Raw genomic sequence first — 20879 nt, 5'->3', positions numbered from 1 at the left:
CACCGCCACTTCCCAGCAAATTAGGGACACTGTTGCTCCTGGGGTATCGGCGAGGACCATTCGCAACCGTCTCCATGAAGCTGGGCTACGGTCCCGCACACCGTTAGGCCGTCTTCCGCTCACGCCCCAACATCGTGCAGCCCGCCTCCAGTGGTGTCGCGACAGGCGTGAATGGAGGGACGAATGGAGACATGTCGTCTTTAGCGATGACAGTCGCTTCTGCCTTGGTGCCAATGATGGTCGTATGCGTGTTTGGCGCCGTGCAGGTGAGCGCCACAATCAGGACTGCATACGACCGAGGCACACAGGGCCAACACCCGGCATCATGGTGTGGGGAGCGATCTCCTACACTGGCCGTACACCACTGGTGATCGTCGAGGGGACACTGAATAGTGCACGGTACATCCAAACCGTCATCGAACCCATCGTTCTACCATTCCTAGACCGGCAAGGGAGCTTGCTGTTCCAACAGGACAATGCACGTCCGCATGTATCCCGTGCCACCCAACGTGCTCTAGAAGGTGTAAGTCAACTACCCTGGCCAGCAAGATCTCCGGATCTGTCCCCCATTGAGCATGTTTGGGACTGGATGAAGCGTCGTCTCACGCGGTCTGCACGTCCAGCACGAACGCTGGTCCAACTGAGGCGCCAGGTGGAAATGGCATGGCAAGCCGTTCCACAGGACTACATCCAGCATCTCTACGATCGTCTCCATGGGAGAATAGCAGCCTGCATTGCTGCGAAAGGTGGATATACACTGTACTAGTGCCGACATTGTGCATGCTCTGTTGCCTGTGTCTATGTGCCTGTGGTTCTGTCAGTGTGATCATGTGATGTATCTGACCCCAGGAATGTGTCAATAAAGTTTCCCCTTCCTGGGACAATGAATTCACGGTGTTCTTATTTCAATTTCCAGGAGTGTATTACCTTCTTTTACCCAACACTTGACAAGATTTCACCGTTTAATTTCATTCGAAGAAATTGAGAAAAACGGCAGCGGTCCTAGCCTAATATTGCTTGCGTTGGACAAGGCTTTATCTTGCGGTTTCACTCCCTGTGATTGTGGAGAAGTATCATGAAAGAGTAGTTTTTTTTGTTGGATACATTCGTTCAGGACTTGATGACACGAATATTCTGTCTTTTGATCTCTAACGCTTCGCATTCGAAGTTAGTATGTGGTGTGGTTTCGTCACTCTCACCACACAACCTACACCAAGGGGATTCTTTTCTGTAATCACGGAGTGTATTTCGTGTTTGTTGAAGTTCTCATGGCCGGTCATTTGTCCTATCATGCTTTTAGTCTGTCTCCTGTTCAAGCCCAAGATTACAGAACTTCTCTTAAAAGCGGCTTTGGAATAATTAACTTGCCATGTTTTTGTTTCTGGATCATATTACAATACAATTAAAAGAAAACAGCCCTCGGTCGCTAATTTTTAACGAATTAACCGGGTTTCAACGCTGCTAGGAGTGTCTTCCTCAGAATTTAAACTGAAATGAAGTGTCGTGTGGATAGGGCCTCCCGTCGGGTAGACCGTTCGCCTGGTGCAGGTCTTTCGAGTTGACGCCACTTCGGCGACCTGCGTGTCGATGGGAATGAAATGATGATGATTAGGACAACACAACACCCAGTCCCTGAACGGAGAAAATCTCCGACCCACCCGGGAATCGAACCCGGGCCCTTAGGATTGACAATCCGTCACGCTGACCACTCAGCTACCGGGGGCGGACCAGAATTTAAACTAAAGAATGGTCTATAACATGGTCACAGAATTATGACTAAAAACGTATGATACAAATTATAAGTACGGAATTATCGTGAAAGACTGGCAGTACTTGTATGTCATTTATAAAATAATAAATATGCGAAAAGGGTATTAGTCAGAAAGATATTTAAGATAAAAAACTGTGATGGCGAGCCACTAAGGGCTGTCCGTTACTTGCGTGGTGCAGGTTGTGAGTCTGTTAACCTGCACCACGCAAGTAACGAGCAGCCCTTAGTGGCTCGCCATCACAGTTTTTTATCTTAAATATCTTTGTGACATATAAATACTGCCACGATAATTCCGTACTTATAATTTGTATCATATGTTTTTTAGTCATAATTCTGTGACCATGTTTAAATTCTGAGGAAGACACTCCTAGCAGTGTTGAAACCCGGTTAATTCGTTAAAAATTAGTGACCGCGGGCTGTTTTCTTTTAATTGAAACTATTCACCGTCTCTGAACGCGCAGCCATGTACAAAATTTTGTATATTATAATATTCTACTTGATGACTTTTGATCCAATTTCGCAGTTATGATTGAACCCTCGCCTTGTTGATGGCTGGGAGAGGTTCCGGTACAATAAATGAGGTCGTCGCACCTGATCTGGCCAGCCTGTCATCTTGTTCTTGACACTGACTGCTGAGTGGCAAGGGACCTACAACATTTTTATCCTGTTGCTTTCTTGTAATGACACGAGAAGTTTGTGGCATTGCACAACGATCTTTTACCTCGTTTCACGGACTGTAAGAGATCTCAGGGCTGCTTGGCTGTCTGAATAAAGGTACATTCTATGATCTAGATTTCACCATCGCAGTAATTAAACTATTATTGAAAATACTTCAATTAACGTAAGGATAATTTAAACAGCATGCCAGAAGTTGCCCGCCAATCTATGCCGTAAAAGTGCATCAAGATAGTGGTTTCAATATAATGTCATTGTACACAGTCTGTATCATCAATCAAATGAAGCTATATGATTGCAGAGAACTTTTCAGGTGTCAGACATCTATGATGTATGTATGCAGAGTGGAGCAACGAATGGAAGTTTGTACCAATGTCAGGATTCGAACTCGGCTCTCCTGCTCATTAGGCAGATGCGCTAACCACTATGCACCCTGGCACAGTGGCTTTGCACAACTGCATGGACTATCCCAGCACGTCTCCCTCCCCAATCCAAATTCCCATTTAGGCCTCAGCCCAGGTGATACTATTCGTGAACTCGAACAGCGTTGCAGAGTCTCTCCAACTGTGTTGGAATAGCACCTCAGCATTGAACGAAATGTGGGATCCTGGCTGAAACCCAGGCATCTGTGCGTTTATCAAATGAAACTATGGTTCCAGAGACATTCTCATGTTACAATCACCTATGTCGTATATATGCAGACTTAAGTGACGAATGAAAACTTGTGCCAAGGCCGGGATTCGAACCCAGGTCTTCTACTCACTAGGCAGATGCGCTAACCACTACGCCATCCTGGCACAGTGGCTTTGCACAATTACACGGACTGCCCTAGCACGCCTCCCTCCTCAATGCAAATTCCTATTCAAGCCTCAGGCCATTTGGTATTACCCCTAAACTCGAGCCGGCCGAAGTGGCCGTGCGGTTAAAGGCGCTGCAGTCTGGAACCGCAAGACCGCTACGGTCGCAGGTTCGAATCCTGCCTCGGGCATGGATGTTTGCGATGTCCTTAGGTTAGTTAGGTTTAACTAGTTCTAAGTTCTAGGGGACTAATGACCTCAGCAGTTGAGTCCCATAGTGCTCAGAGCCATTTGAACCATTTGAACCTAAACTCGAACATCATAGCAGAGGCTCTCCAACTACGTTGGAATAGCACTTCAGCTTTGGACGAAAAGGAGGATAGTGGCTCAAATGCAAGCATAGGTTCTTTAAACAAATGAAGCTACATTGCTCCAGAGACGTTTTCAAGTATCAACATCTGTGATGTTTATATGCAGAATGCAGTGACAAATTGAAACTTGTACCAAGACTGCGATTCGAATCGAGGTCTCCTCCTCACTAGGCAGATAGGCTAACCACTGTATCACCTTAGCACAGTGGTTCTGCACTATCCTGGCATGAGTCTCTCCTCACGCCAAATTCCCATCCTTTTTGGACTGAGGGGAGAGGCATCATAGGGTAATCCATGCAGTTGTGCAAAGCCACTGTGCCAGGGTGATGTAGTGGTTAACGCTTCCGCCTAGTGAGCAGAGACTTGGGTTTGTTCTAACGTGGAGGGTCGCTGAGCAACCGACAGCGGCTGCCGCCTTTCTGTGTCGCCGTTGTCTCCCTCGCTGGATTGTGTTCAGCACAGGTGAGGCCGGAGCTGAGGGCGGCCAGCGGTCCGGCGCGTGAAGAATGCAGGTCTGGGGCGCGCGGGCCGGCCACACCCCGTGGCGGCCGCCGTATCGACCACCGGCGTGCCCACCCCCGTCCACCCCCACCTCCAACTCCACCGCCACCCCCACCAGCGGCGATCGGCGCGCCGGGCCGGGCCGACTGCGACTGCAGCGTCAAGTTGCTGCCCCGCTGTCGGTCTGGCGTGCTGAGCTGAGGTGTGCAATTCGAGGTGGGAATTAGGACGCGGCTCGACGTGTCAGTGAGAGAACCTTCTGTACCAGCGTCGCTCCTGAAGTGAGGGTCACCGTCTCGTCCATCTGAGGGATACCGACACCCCTCACGCACGGATAAATCAACATGAAATTTGCCTAGTCATTGGTATCTACAGAAGTCCATAGAGAAAACTGAAAGGTGCCGCAAAATGGTTCAAATAGCTCTGAGCTCTATGCGACTTAACCCTTTCGTGGTTGATGGGTCATATATGTCCCACTAACTTTGAGCGCCATTTCTAGTGTCGGGATATATGTCACCCAGCACTGCATGGTGCTGCCATCTAGGGACGGCTGTACTGAACCTGAGAAAAAATCGGGACTGCACTGCAATGACAACAGTGTTATTCTTCCTCCAAAAACAGATCCAACTATGACAAACTTTATAAAATTAGACCCATTATTGCAGCACTAAACAAAAACTGTTTTGCAGTATATGAGCCACTTCTACATTAGCAGTAGACGAATCAATGGTGGCATTCAAGGGACGTATGTCTCTCCAACAGTATATGCCCATTAAGCCAACAAAGAGGGGCTACAAAATTTGGTGTCTTGCAGACTCGAAAAGCGGTTTTGTTTCAAATTTTGAAGTGTGCACTGGTAAATACAGCACCCCAATACAAGACTTCAAGAATTATCAGATGTGTGAACGATTGGTTCTGGAACTGTGTCAACCATTTTTTTTTTACAGAGGCAGAATCATTGTTTTCGATAATTTCTTCACAACTTACAAGTTGATGAAAGGACTGAGGAACAAAGGCCTCTATAGTTGTGGAACTGTAAGATGAAAGAGGATAGGACTACCAGGAATATTAGAAAACAAAAAAAGTAATCTCAAACGTGGACAGTTTCAGTTTGCAGTAAAGTGTGGTGTAGCTGCTGTGAAATGGCAGGACAACTAACCAGTTTGCCTTCTTTCCACATACAACAATCCAAAAGATGTCAAATTTATTGAAAGAAAACTGAAAGATGGCTCTAAGGTAACTGTATGCTGTCCTGAAGTAGTAAGTTATTACAATAACACAATGGGCGGCGTTGACGGATTTGATTGGCTACGTGACAGATATATGGTAGGCAGACGATCCATAAAATTGTGGCATCGACTATTCTTTTTTTTTTTCTTGATCTGGCTATTATCAACTCTTCATGGTTCATGGGACATATGTGCCCCACTTCCTGTTGTAAAAAAATGGAGAACTTAAAAAATATTTTGGTGGTGAAAATATAATAATGGGACTGAAAAGAAACCGTTATCACCTTAATATTTTGAAAATCTGTAAAAAATGAATTTTATCCATGAAAGGGTTAACTTCTGAGGTGATCAGTCGCCTAGAACTTAGAACTACTTAAACCTAACTAACCTAAGGACATCACACACATCCATGCTCGAGGCAGGATTCGAACCTGCGACCGTAGCGGTCGCTCGGCTCCAGACTGTAGCGCCTAGAACCACACGGCCACTCCGGCCGGCAAAGGTGTCACAAGGCAGCGTTAAAAACTCCCGTCGATCCTTAATTGTACAAACGATCTAGGAGACAACCTAAGCAACCCTCTTACAAGGGGGACTTACTGTCTCGAAATGTCAGTATGGAATGACACTTCCCAGTGTAGCAGTATTCCTGAAGTTTGTTCATCCACGAAAGATGTAATGCGCACTATCCAGAAGATTCCGAGAAAAAGGCCTCTAAAGTTTTACAGGCAGTTTATATGCCATGGCAGCACAGCGAAATGGCTGCGCCTGTAACGATCTCACTAGGTGCACGGGCGGCCCAGGTTCGATCCTATCTCCGGGTAACTTTTTTTATTTTTAAATTGTTCACGGTAAATGATAATAGCCAAACAGTTGCAGGATACAAATTTATTGAAATCCTTGACCGCGGTTTCGGTACATCTATATATACCTTCATCAGAAGCAAAAATACACTCAAATCACATCCTGCAATGGAGATGCATGAAACAATCATGCCAAAGGCGTCGTCAGTAGTTAAAATTAAAATATCATCTCCATCTGTACAGCATAATTATGATGGTCAATGCGAACACGGCATATCACATTTTTTTAAAAATTGTTTTAAATATTATAACAAATCTTAAGTTAATGACATAAAACATTATCTTGGAAATCTGGGAAACTAGCGACAGGTCTGTATATTGCATTCATAACCTTTGTTTAAACTCTTATGTGGGGAACAGAACAGTTTATATCACTATTGACTGTTCAGGAGGACAAGCAAATCCTGAATTATGTGACGAAATCTTTCAGGATGACGAGAAATCACCGACATGTACAATTAGTGATTCCTCCAAAATCTAATCCTGTTGTTCAACCTTGTAACGTCTATTTTTGGTGGAGAGGTAAACTATCCAATAAAGCGTATACAAAACTGACTTATCTGACTGAAAATGACAGAGAAAAAATTTCCGTATATAAAAATACAGCAATAGTGCATCAACAACTGTCGTCGCCAGTTTTCATTGGAATGATCCCGGTATGCCTGCTGCGCTTCCAAGCTTCCTGATGAATCAGAAGTTTTCATGAATGTTAACGGGTATGGTTTCCAACATATCTTTTAAAAGATCTTTTTATCGTTATGTTGACGTCACGTTTATGGTCTGGCTACACGGCGTAGAAGCTCACGAGCACTTACGGGAACATACGAACAGCATGCACCCAAACATCCAGTTCACGGTCAAGGCAGAGGAAAGGCTGCCGTTTTTCGACGTTCTGGTGCAACGGAAGTTGGATGGATGTCTCGGTCTCTCTGTGTACCGCAAGCCGGCGTACACTGATTTATATCTTAGCATCCAGAGTTTTCACCATCCAGTCGAGAAAAGAGCAGCCTTAATACACTATTACACCGATCCAGACAGTTTCTGACGAGATCCACTTGCATTCCGAAATTAATCATCTGAAGTATGTTTTCCGAAAGAACGACTATGAGCCACGTTATATAAAATCACCGTTCTCCAAGAGAAGGAAACGTGAAAATATTGAACATTCATGTAATGAACCAGAGATTGCATTCCTTCCCTTCTGCAGAGATACATCCAGCATAACTGGCAGAGTTCTAGGAAGAAAACGTATCAGATCTATTTTCCGACCTAATAACATAAAGCAGAGCCTACGCCTCAAGCTCAGGATTCCTGGAAAAATCTGCAACTGCAGAGCACAGCCCCACAAACATACGTAAAATACTGTTTGACGGAACAAAAGTTTTGTTCCACGCTCCCACATACTGGGACCCTATAATTAAAGAGGCTGTAGAGATAAGAATGTGTGAGGAAACCTTCAGCCGTGACAGCGGATATCATCTTCGCGGTGCATGGAAGCGATCTCTCGATGCAGAGAAGAAAATGGCTCTGAGCACTATGCGACTTAATTTCAGAGGTCATCAGTCGCCTAGAACTTAGAATTAATTAAACCTAACTAACCTAAGGACATCACACACATCCATGCCCGAGGCAAGATTCGAACCTGCGACCGTAGCGGTCGCTCGGTTCCAGACTGTAGCGCCCATAACCGCACGGCCACTCCGGCCGGCCGATGCAGAGAAGAGCCAGAGATATTCGTCACAATGTTTACGCTACAGCGGAAGCGGTGGTGCCACCAGTGCAAAGGTTGACACCATCTGCGACAACATGACGTAACAACCGACTAATCAGAAGCCGTCTTTGCGCTATATAAGGCCACCACAGCAGCAGTCAGTTGCTCCTGACGAAGACAATGGTGGAAGCCGTCGGAAGCTTGAGGTTTTACCCTGAACTGAGGCGGCAAGAGGTCCGAGAATGTCTTATACAACAGTGCCGCCGTTAAAAAAAAAATGGCTCTAAGCACTATGGGACTTAACATCTGAGGTCATCAGTCCCCTAGACTTAGAACTACTTAAACCTAACTAACCTAGGGGCATCACACACATCCATGCCCGAGGCAGGATTTGAACCTGCTACCGTAGCAGCAGCGCGGTTCCGAACTGAAGCGCCTAGAACCGCTCGCCCACAGCGGCCGGCTTAGGAAATGAGACACGAAAAGCAGTAGGTGCGTTTTGCTATTTGGGCAGCTAAATAACTGACGATGGCTGCCGTAGAGACCATATAAAATTCATATTGATAACAGAAATGAAAAGCTTTTCTGGGAAAGCAAATTTTTTTACATCAAATATAAGGTTAAATGTTAGGAAATATTTTCTGAACAGTATTTGCGTCGAGCAGTCTCAAGTGGAAGTGAAACGTGGACGATAAACAGAACAGACCAAAAAAGAACAGAAGTTTCGGAAATGTGGTGCTGCCGAAAAATATTGAAGATGGATAGTTGCTCGAAAGACGTCTGAAACGAATCGCGGAGAAAAGACTTTTATGTTGGAACATGGGGTAAAAGAAGGCCAAATTTTAAGGTGCTTGTAGAGGGCGATTAAGGCGTCAACACAACAGGCGGTAAAATGTATACAGCCTGTAGTATATACATGCAAGTATGAAGAGTCTTTGAGAGGACAGATCAGCCTGGAGAGCTGCGTCAACTAGTCTTTAGAGTGAATGCCACAACACTGTGATGTTTGCTGCTGTCAGGCCCATTCCCTTCTTCTGGGAGGTCGCTCAGAACTTTGGTCATGAGCATAAACAATAGCTGCCAGAGTGTCTGGACCACTTCAACCCAAACGGCATTACGCATACAATAGCCACTGTCAAAAAAAAAAAATGGTTCAAATGGCTCTGAGCACTATGGGACTCAACTGCTGAGGTCATTAGTCCCCTAGAACTTAGAACTAGTCAAACCTAACTAACCTAAGGACATCACAAACATCCATGCCCGAGGCAGGATTCGAACCTGCGACCGTAGCGGTCTTGCGGTTCCAGACTGCAGCGCCTTTAACCGCACGGCCACTTCGGCCGGCCTAGCCACTGTCACCAGGTGTTACATTTAGTGGGATGTACTGCGTAAGTGACGAAATGGTGAAAGTCGAACATTTTTACTTCTTTGCAGAAATTTTTACAGCTAATTTAAACAGTTAGGTTAGTGTTGTTTAACGTCCCGTCGACAACGAGGTCATTAGGGAGGGAGCGCTAGCTCGGGTTAGGGAAGGATGGGGAAGGAAATCGGCCATGCCCTTTGAAAGGAACCATCGCAGCATTTGCCTGAAACGATTTAGGGAAATCACGGAAAACCTAAATCAGGATGGCTGGAGACGGGATTGAACCGTCGTCCTCCCGAATGCGAGTCCAGTGTGCTAACCACTGCGCCACCTCGCTCGGTATTTAAACAGTGATGTGAGGATGCATTGTTGAGAAAACAAAGGAATTTGGCGAGGAGTTGAATGACGAAACAACTAACTGAACAACTGTGCTAACCACTGCGCCACATCGCTCGGTATTTAAACAGTGATGTGAGGATGCATTGTTGAGAAAACAAAGGAATTTGGCGAGGAGTTGAATGACGAAACAACTAACTGAACAACTGACGAAACATTTATAATTACCGAGTGTTAGGTAGCCGCTGACTTGACTTTGAAATATACAAAGTGTAAACGATAATGGTTTACAGCGTGCTATGGTGGTGTAGGTTATGTCTAGACGAATATGGTATAGGTCACTTGTGGTCTATAAAGCCGGGAAGCAACCTCAAATCAATAATTAAGTCATTTTTTTTCTCTCCCCTTCTCACTACGAAGCCTATTGTGCACATAAGGGTTAAATTTAGATCTAATTGGGAGCATAATTAGTTTCCGCATAACGTGTTTTTTTTCATTAACCTTACAGGAAGGATTAACGTACTAATGTTAACGAAAGGCGGTGGCGTAAGAGGGCGAGAGGGCACTCGAATTGTTTCACGGCGCGCATGTGCAATAGCTTATGTGGGTTTTGTAGGCCAGGGTAGGGTTGTTTCCCGACTTGCGGAGCGCAAGTGTCTTATACCTAATTGTTCGTCTTGACTTAACCTGCACCACTGTGGTACGTTGTAAACAGCTATCGTTTGCATCTGCAGTTTGTAATTGCTTCAATTTCTCGAGGTTGATTCGAGGAACTGGGCAAAAATTTCGTTTGATCGAGGTTGGAATTAGCAAGGGTAGATTGCATAGCTGCGTAATTATAATAACAAAAGTAAATTTTTAATACAGCACATTTTAAAACGGTCAACGGCCTTGCCGCAGTGGATACACCGGTTCCCTTGAGATCACGGAAGTTAAGCGCTGTCGGGCGTGGTCGGCACTTGGATGTGTGACCATCCAGTCCGCCATGCGCTGTTGCCATTTTTCGGAGTGCACTCAGCCTCGCGATGCCAACTGAGGAGCTACTCGACCGAATAGTAGCGGCTTCGTTCAAGAATACCATCTTACGACCGGGAGAGTGGTGTGCTGACCCCACGCCCCTCCTATTCGCATCCTCTACCGAGGATGACACGGCGGTCGGATGGTCCCGGTAGGCCACTCGTGGGCTGAAGACGGAGTGTATGTGTACATTTTAAAACAGGGCTAATATAAAATAATTCCTTTTATCCTGATACAGATTCCTAACTCCATACAGATAGTCCTGGAAGTTTGGGCTTGTGAATTTTTGATAGCTATGGCAATACTTGCAAGATCTGTAACGAAGAACTTGGGGTGCATACAGTATACATTTGATGCACAAATTGTTCACTTCTTAGCGTTTATTTGCAGCATGTGTCCCATGTCTTTCATTGCATATCTTAGTATAGTCATATCTTAGTATTGTTATAGGCAGTAAAAATTCACAAGCATAAATTTTAAGGCTATCTGTAGGAGGTTAGGAATCCTTAACGGACTAGAAGAAATTATTTTATACTTTGTACTCTGGTTATAAAATGAATTACATTAGAATTTTATTTTTATTTAAGTAATTAGTTTTGCGTTTTTGTCTTATTAAACTTTCATTTTCATGTAAATAATTTTCCTTTTTTATCTTGTGTGTTTGTCAAATTTCTCAATGGATTTTTAAAATTATGATGGTTTATATTTTTTTATATTAGCAGTTTTATATGTACTGTAGCTTTGCCCATGTACGAGTATGTCACATATTATATTGTAAATATCTTCTCTCCCCCCCCCCCCCCCCCACCTATTCCTGCTCAGCCGTATGCGTCCGCTTGCACACCATTTGGAACGTAATACGATACTACCCCTTACAACACATTGGTGTTGCAGCGCAACAGAGATTCAGGCGTTACCAAGCTTTTTCACTCCCTCTCATACCCCCACCCATAACGAATGGAAATCTGCAAAGTTTGTACCGAACAGACAAACAGACAGACAAGAAAACGACCTAAAGAAACGTGTTAATAAAACTGTCCCGAGTGAAAGAGCTTAGCAAAATTTCCCACAAAGAGCGATTGTGAGGCCTTTCATGTGTTTGTCAGCGATTGAGGGGCTGCAGAGGCCCGGCGGCTATCGCGCTGCGACAGCGGTGGCCTGTGGCCTGGCGGCGACGCCGGCTGAGATTCCCGGCTCCGGTAGGGAGACGCAGCGGTGGAGGGCGTCCCGCGGGAAATCACGGCGCCGGCTCCTGCAGGGACAGGGACAGGGACAGGGATAGGGGTAAGGAAGGGTGGGGGCGGGGCAGCGCAGCGGCCGCCAAGTGGCGCGGACCGCGTCCCGCCGGACCTTGGGGTTGGGAAGGGGGGGGGGGGGGCGGGGTGTAGGGCAGCGCGATCACGGCCGCTGTGGCCCGCTGATAGCCTGCCGACATCAGCCTCCTCAGAGGCGGGGTCGCGCTGCTCAAGGAGTGCCGCCAGTGTCTACACTACTGGCCATTAAAATTGCTACACCAAGAAAAAATGAAGATGATAAACTGGTATTCACTGGACAAATATATTATACTAGGACTGACACGTGATTTCATTTTCACGCAATTTGGGTGCATAGATCCTGAGAAATCGGTACCCAGAACAACCACCTCTGGCCCTAATAACGGCCTTGATACGCCTGGGCATTGAGTCAGAGCTTGGATGGCGTGTACAGGTACAGCTGCCCGTGCAGCTTCAACACGATACCACAGTTCATCAAGAGTAGTGACTGGCGTATTGTGACGAGCCAGTTGCTCGGCCACCGTTGACCAGACGTTTCCAGTTGGTGAGAAATCTGGAGAATGTGCTGGCCAGGGCAGCAGTCGAACATTTTCTGTATCCAGAAAGGACCGTACAGAACCTGCAACATGCGGTCGTGCATTATCCTGTTGAAATGTAGGGTTTCGCAGGGATCGAATGAAGGGTGGAGGCACGGGTCGTAACAAATCTCAAATGTAACGTCCACTGTTCAAAATGCCGTCAATGCGAACATGAGGTGACCGAGACGTGTAAACAATGACACCTCATACCATCACTGCGGGTGATACGCCAGTATGGCGATGACGAATACACGCTTCCAATGTGCGTTCACCGCGATGTCGCCAAACACGGATGCGACCATCGTGATGCTGTGCACAGAACCTGGATTCATCCGAAAAAATGACGTTTTGTCATTCGTGCACCCAGGTTTGTCGTTGACTACACCATCGCAGGCTCTCCTGCCTGTGATGCAGCGTCAAGGGTAACCGCAGCCATGGTCTCTGAGCTGATAGTCCATGTTGCTGCAAACGTCGTCGAACTGTTCGTGCAGATGGCTGTTGTCTTGCAAACGTCCCCATGTGTTGACTCAGGGATCGAGACGTGGCTGCACGATCCGTTACAGCCATGCGGATAAGATGCCTGTCATCTCGACTGCTAGTGATACGAGGCCGTTGGGATCCAGCACGGCGTTCCGTATTACCCTCTTGAACTCACCGATTCCATATTCTGCTAACAGTAATTGGATTTCGACTAACGCGAGCAGGAATGTCGCGATACGATAAACCTCAATCGCGATAGGCTACAATCCGACCTTTATCAAAGTCGGAAACGCATTTCTCTTCTTTGCACGAGGCTTCACAACAACATTTCACCAGGTAACGCCCGTCATCTGCTGTTTGTGTATGAGAAATCGGTTGGAAACTTTCGTCACGTCAGCACGTTGTAGGTGTCGCCACCGGCGCCAACCTTGTGTGAATGCTCTGAAAAGCTGATCACTTGCATATCACAGCCTCCTCTTCCTGTCGGTTAAATTTCGCGCCTGTAGCACGTTATCTTCGTGGTGTGGCAATTTTAATGGCCAGTAGTGTACTTTTCAACTTTAGAAACAGGCTATGAAGGAAGTGGGTAGAGTCTACCTTGTTGAATTTTTATTGCATTATTGTCGACTCAGGAAAGACACTACGTACAAGGAAAAAGGTGATGTGTATTACTTTAAGACAACTCATTTTCTGTAAATGACAAATGCCACAAAGTAGATACCGCGACAATATTGTGTGACATGAATTCATGACCTCCTTTGAAGTGATCGACTCTTCTTCTTATCGAGGCATTATCCCTCGTGTAGCGTCTTAGCATCTTCAACGTGTTTCCTCCATTCTACCCTATTCAGTCCGCTTCTTCACCATCCCATAGAAATGGAGTTTCTACATCGTCTTTTCGCCGTTTTCCTTTTAACATTCTCCCACTTTGTCTTCCTCCAGTTCACCTCCATTCGTAGAGGTTTTCCTCGTTGTTCCAGCATCCATCCTATGATCATCACCAAGGCATGCTATTCTTCACTTTTTCATAAATCTTATAATGTCAGCTCCTTGTACAGCACAGGGCAACTCAGCATTTGTTTTTGATCTTCATGCTCCATACTCACACTCATACTGTCCCAAAGATCTAGAACTTAACTTTGCGGTCATATATTCTGCGCTGATGCTCATTAGCATTAATATCGAATGTGATATAGTTAGTAACGTCATGAAGAACTGATATGTTTCTTGATGTCTACTCAAGATATCTTTACTTGTATAAGTGATATAAGAAGACTGTGACAGACAGATAAGAATTAGAAACATATTTGGATTTACCGCTCACACCAGAATGACGATGGAATGTTTTTATTTTTTTGTTTCTCATTATGAGTCATCAGTCTTCCCACTAGCTTTGTGAGAGCTGCCACGAATCCCCCCCCCCCCCGCCCACCCCCCTGTACCAACCTCTTCACCGCAGATTAGAACCGTGGTCTAGCGGTAGCGTCTTTGATTCATAATCAAAACGTCTTCGGTCCCGGGTTCGATACCTGCCACTGCCTAAATTTTGATAAATAATCAGCATTGGCAGCCGAAGACTTCCGGCATAAGAAGTCAGCCTCATTCTGCCAATGGCCTTGTCAAAGAGGGCGGAGGAGCGGATAGAAGTTCAGGGCACTCTCTTGTCCTAGGGGAGGGAAATTGTCCCCAAAGGCGGAAGAATCAGCAATGATCAGCGACATGAGGATGCAGAAGGCAATGGAAACCACTGCATTGAAGACACGTAACGTGTATCCACAGGACATGTGGCCTGTAATTGAAGAAGTGGGTGATGATCTCTCCATCGGCAAAAGATTCCGGAGTAGTCCCCCATTCGGATTTCCGGGAGGGGACTGCCAAAGGGGAGGTTACCATGAGAAAAAGATTAAATAATCAACGAAAGGATAACGTTCTACGAGTCGGGGGCGTGGAATGTCAGAAGCTTGAACGTGGTAGGGAAACTAGAAAATCTGAAAAGGGAAATGCAAAGGCTCAATCTAGATATAGTAGGGGTCAGTGAAGTGAAGTGGAAGGAAGACAAGGATTTCTGGTCAGATGAGTATCCGGTAATATCAACAGCAGCAGAAAATGGTATAACAGGTGTAGGATTCGTTATGAATAGGAAGCTAGGGCAGAGGGTGTTGTACTGTGAACAGTTCAGTGACCGGGTTGTTCTAATCAGAATCGACAGCAGACCAACACCGACAACGGTAGTTCAGGTATACATGCCGACGTCGCAAGCTGAAGAAGAACAGATAGAGAAAGTGTATGAGGATATTGAAAGGATAATGCAGTATGTAAAGGGGGAAGAAAATCTAATAGTCATGGGCGACTGGAATGCAATTGTAGGCGAAGGAGTAGAAGAAAAGGTTTCAGGAGAATATGGGCTTGGGACAAGGAATGAAAGAGGAGAAAGACTAATTGAGTTCTGTAACAAGTTTCAGCTAGTAATAGCGAATACCCTGTTCAAGAATCACAAGATGAGGAGGTATACTTGGAAAAGGCCGGGAGATACGGGAAGATATCAATTATATTATATTACATAATGGTCAGACAGAGATTCCGAAATCAGATACTGGACTGTAAGACGTACCCAGGAGCAGATATAGACTCAGATCACAATATAGTAGTGATGAATAGTACGCTGAAGTTCAAGACATTAGTCAGGAAGAAGCAATACGCAAAGAAGTGGGATACGGAAGTACTAAGGAATGACGAGATACGTTTGAAGTACTCTAACGCTATAGATACAGCAATAGGGAATAGCGCAGTAGGCAGTACAGTTGAAAAGGAATGGACATCTCTAAAAAGGGCCAGCACAGAAGTTGGGAAGGAAAACATAGGTACAAAGAAGGTAGCTGCGAAGAAACCATGGGTAACAGAAGAAATACTTCAGTTGATTGATGAAAGGAGGAAGTACAAACATGTTCCGGGAAAATCAGGAATACAGAAATACAAGTAGCTGAGGAATGAAATAAATAGGAAGTGCAGGGCGGCTAAGACGAAATGGCTGCAGGAAAAATGTGAAGACATCGAAAAAGATATGATTGTCGGAAGGACAGACTCAGCATACAGGAAAGTCAAAACAAACTTTGGTGACATTAAAAGCAACGGTGGTAACATTAGGAGTGCAACTGGAATTCCACTGTTAAATGCAGAGGAGAGAGCAGATAGGTGGAAATAATACATTGAAAGCCTCTATAAGGGTGAAGATTTGTCTGATGTGATAGAAGAAGAAACAGGAGTCGATTTAGAAGAGATAGGGGATCCAGTATTAGAATCGGAATTTAAAAGAGCTTTGGAGGACTTACGGTCAAACAAGGCAGAAGGGATAGATAACATTCCATTAGAATTTCTAAAATCATTGCGGGAAGTGGCAACAAAACGACTATTCTCGTTGGTGTGTAGAATATATGAGTCTGCCGACATACCATCTGACTTTCGGAAAAGCATCATCCACACAGTTCCGAAGACGGCAAGAGCTGACAAGTGCGAGAATTATCGCACAATCAGCTTAACAGCTCATGCATCGAAGCTGCTTACAAGAATAATATACAGAGGAATGGAAAAGAAAATTGAGAATGCGCTAGGTGACGATCAGTTTGGCTTTAGGAAAAGTAAAGGGACGAGAGAGGCAATTCTGACGTTACGGCTAATAATGGAAGCAAGGCTAAAGAAAAATCAAGACACTTTCATAGGATTTGTCGACCTGGAAAAAGCGTTCGACAATATAAAATGGTGCAAGCTGTTCGAGATTCTGAAAAAAGTGGGGATAAGCTATAGGGAGAGACGGGTCATATACAATATGTACAAGAACCAAGAGGGAATAATAAGAGTGGACGATCAAGAAGTGCTCGTATTAAGAAGGGTGTAAGACAAGGCTGTAGCCTTTCGCCCCTACTCTTCCATCTGTACATCGAGGAAGCAATGATGGAAATAAAAGAAAAGTTCAGGAGTGGAATTAAAATACAAGGTGAAAGGATATCAATGATACGATTCGCTGATGACATTGTTATCCTGAGTGAAAGTGAAGAAGAATTAAATGATCTGCTGAACGGAATGAACGGTCTAGTGAGTATACAGTATGGTTTGAGAGTAAATCGGAGAAAGACGAAGGTAATGAGAAGTAGTAGAAATGAGAACAGCGAGAAACTTAACATCAGGATTGATGGTCACGAAGTCAATGAAGTTAAGGAATTCTGCTACCTAGGCAGTAAAATAACCAATGACGGACGGAGCAAGGAGGACATCAAAAGCAGACTCGCTATGGCAAAAAAGGCATTTCTGGCCAAGAGAAGTTTGCTAATATGAAATACCGGCCTTAATTTGAGGAAGAAATTTCTGAGGATGTACGTCTGGAGTACAGCATTGTATGGCAGTGAAACATGGACTGTGGAAAAACCGGAACAGAAGAGAATCGAAGCATTTGAGATGTGGTGCTATAGACGAATGTTGAAAATTAGGTGGACTGATAAGGTAAGGAATGAGGAGGTTCTATGCAGAATCGGAGAGGAAAGGAATATGTGGAAAACACTGATAAGGAGAAGGGACAGGATGATAGGACATCTGCTAAGACATGAAGGAATGACTTCCATGGTACCAGAGGGAGCTGTAGAGGGCAAAAACTGTAGAGGAAGACAGAGATTGGAATGCGTCAAGCAAATAATTGAGGACGTAGGTTGCAAGTGCTACTCTGAGATGAAGAGGTTAGCACAGGAAAGGAATTCGTGACGGGTCGCATCCGCATCAAACCAGTCAGTAGACTGATGACAAAAAAAAAAAAAAAAACCTGCATCCAACATCCTGAATTATTTCTTGGACATATTCCAGTCTCTCCCGTCCCCTGCATTTCTTATCCACTGTAGCCTCCTAAAGTACCAAGAAAGTTATTCCTTGATGTCTTAACACATGTGCTATCATCGTATTCCTTCTTCTTGTCAATGTTTCCCACATGTTCCTTCCTTCGCCAATTCTGCCCACAACTTCTCTCTCTATTCTATCAGTCCACCTAAATTTCAAAATTGTCCTACAGCAACGCAACCCAAACTATTTGATCTTCTCCTTACCCGGTTTTTCTACAGTCCATAGTTCACGTTACACAATGCTGACATCCAAACGTATATTCTGAAAAATTTATTCCTCTTGTTATAGTAGCCGATGTTTGACCCAAGTTGGTTGGTTTGTTGATTTTCTTTTTATTTATTTTTTTTGGGAGGGGGGGGGGGGGTGACTAAACAGTGCGGTCATCGTTTCCATCGGATTAAGGAAGGATGAGGAAGGAAGTCGGCCGTCCCCTTTCAAAGGAACCATTCCGGCATTTGCCTGAAGAAGATTTAGGGAAATCACGGAAAACCTAAATCACGATGGCAAGACGCGGCTTTGAACTGTCATCCTCCCGAATAAGAGTCCAGTGTTTGACACAAGTGGACTTATTTTAGCCAGGAATGCCCTCTTTGCCTTTGCTTGTCTCCTTTACATGGGCTCCTAACTTCGTCTGTCACGTGTTACTCCACTTCTAAAATAGCAGAATTCCTTCAATTTGTCCGCGGTTTTGATGTTAACTTTGTCGTAACTTTTATCTCTGCTACTCCTAATTGCTTTCGTCTTTCTTCGGCTTACTCTCAATCCCTTAGTGTTGCCACTCTGTTGAACAAGGTCCTGTAATTCATCATCATTTTCAGTGGTGATAGCAGCGCGATCAGCGAATGTTATCGTTGACATCTTTACACCCTGAAATTTATTCGCACTCTTGCGCTTTTTTAAAAAAATCTGCATTTGCTTCTTCAATGTATAGAGATGGCAGTAGACACGAAACACTACATTCCCGTCTTATAACCTTTCTAATCCAGAAGCTTTGATCTCGGTCTCCCATTTGTATTTTCCCTCTTGGTTGTTGTAAATATTGTATACTACCCGCCATTGCCAACAAAAAAATAAATAAATAAAAAAATAAAAAAAATAAAAGAAGTTTTTGTAAATCAGTGCACTTTTAATCGCCCTGTATTCTGCAGACAGTGATAAGCCACAAGCCCCTCCCCTCTCCCCCGACTCCTCTTCGGCTCAGACACAGATTCAGGGATCGCTATAGGTGCTGACCAAACAGCGGTGGTTTGTATCTGAGGATACACATCGGAAAACGGTTAAACGTGTTCTCCTTCGAGCGCAGGGATATTCTCCTCTCTGGTGACGACGTGCACAGCGGGCAGAACTGCGCCTCTCGAACAGCTAATCCGTCTAAAAATGGCGGCGCTTTACGAGCCGTTTACTGGGCGTTCCGCGGCGGTGGCAGCCAATCTCGGCCTCCTAATAAATGATTACTGCCTCGCGACTGCGTCGCCCATATCAGATTACCATTAGCTGGTGGAGGCGGGAAGGGAACCGGTGGATTTTGGGGGGATGGGGTGTGGGGGAGGGAGGCGAATGAGGAGAGGGCAGGGGAGGGGAGGAGACACCGCTGCCGTGACGTGCCGTTCCCGTTCCGCGTTATTAGCCAATAAAGACCCTGGACCACTTTCACTTTGCTGCAGAAGTCCACCTCTAAAGCGCGGGAAACAGCCGACTCTGCAACAGCGACACATTCTGGACATCCTACTGTGCGACGCCATTCTGTTTGGATGAGAATAGCCACAGAAGCGTTTTCTGTCGAACAATGCAAACAGGCCACGGTTGAGGCACCCACAAGATAGAACATTCCTCTGGGGAGATTACATAGGTCTTATACACTGAGATGACAAAAGACATGGGGTACCTCCAAATACGGTTCAAAATGTTCAAATGGCTCTGAGTACTATGGGACTCAACTTCTGAGGTCATCAGTCCCCTAGAACTTAGAACTACTTTAACCTAACTAGCCTAAGGACATCACACACATCCACGCCCGAGGCAGGATTCGAACCTGCGACCGTAGCGGTCGCGCGGTTCCAAAGTGTAGCGACGTCTTGGGACCTCATGTACAGCTGTTGCGAGGTGCTGTGCTCCCAGGCTTCGTACTATTGGACGATAATGCTCGACCTCACACACCCCAAGTGGCTGATGTTTTCTTGGAAACGGAAGATACTGCACGCATAACGTGGCCTGCTCGCTCTCCCTATTTGAATCCCAAAGATGCACTAGGAAGACGAGATGCATCACGCCAGCATCCAAGAACTACTCTCCTTGACTTGCGAGCAGCTCCGCAGGAAGAATGGGTGTTATGTCTCAAAATGACATTGATGATTTAAGTTTTGAACATGGCTGCGTTGTCAGCGGCCGTTTACAAAGTAAAATTAAAGCAATAACAGCCCTCGGTCGCAAAAATGAAGTCTTTTGACCTAGGTTTCGGCACTACTAAGAGTACCTTCATCAGAAGTAAAATGGTTCAAATGGCTGTGAGCACTATGGGACTTAACATCTAAGGTCATCAGTCCCCTAGAACTACTTAAACCTAACTAACCTAAGGACATCATACACATCCATGCCCGAGGCAGGATTCGAACCTGCGACCGTAGCAGTCACTCAGTTCCGGACTGAGGCGCCTAGAGCCGCTCGGCCACCAGCGGCCGGCCCATCAGAAGTAAAACACTCAAACTGGCATTTCACGCATAAAATGCTACCGTAGCTCCACATGTGTGAGCAGTCCATATTGGCTGGCCTTCTACGTTTTCTATTTTAAAATTTTGTGACTTAAGCTTTATCGCTTGATATTTATGTCATACGTGAATGCCAGTTTCAGTGTTTTGCTTCTGATGAAGGCAAACTTAGTAGTTGCGAAACGTAGGTGAAAAGACATCATTTTTGCGGCCGAGGGCTGTTACTGCTTTAATTTGACATTGATGATGTTATTCACACCATGCTCCGTCGTTGTCAGACCCGTATTGCTGCCAGAGGTAGTCACAGCTCATACTGAGCACATTAACCAG

The 20879-nt window shown here is 45.3% G+C and overlaps 1 protein-coding gene and 1 non-coding gene across 2 annotated transcripts in view; both read right to left on the bottom strand.

Moving 5' to 3' along the window:
* LOC124619319 (protein turtle-like) overlaps positions 1 to 20879 on the bottom strand; it is a 906568-nt gene that overhangs the window by 504516 nt on the left and 381173 nt on the right. The window lies entirely within an intron of this gene.
* Trnat-agu lies at positions 3172 to 3243 on the bottom strand. Its single transcript has one exon. It is a non-coding gene; the product is annotated as a tRNA-Thr (tRNA).

This window comes from Schistocerca americana, chromosome 6 (assembly GCF_021461395.2).
Source record: "Schistocerca americana isolate TAMUIC-IGC-003095 chromosome 6, iqSchAmer2.1, whole genome shotgun sequence".
NCBI lineage: Eukaryota > Metazoa > Arthropoda > Insecta > Orthoptera > Acrididae > Schistocerca > Schistocerca americana.
This window is presented reverse-complemented; position numbering and strand designations above follow the sequence as displayed.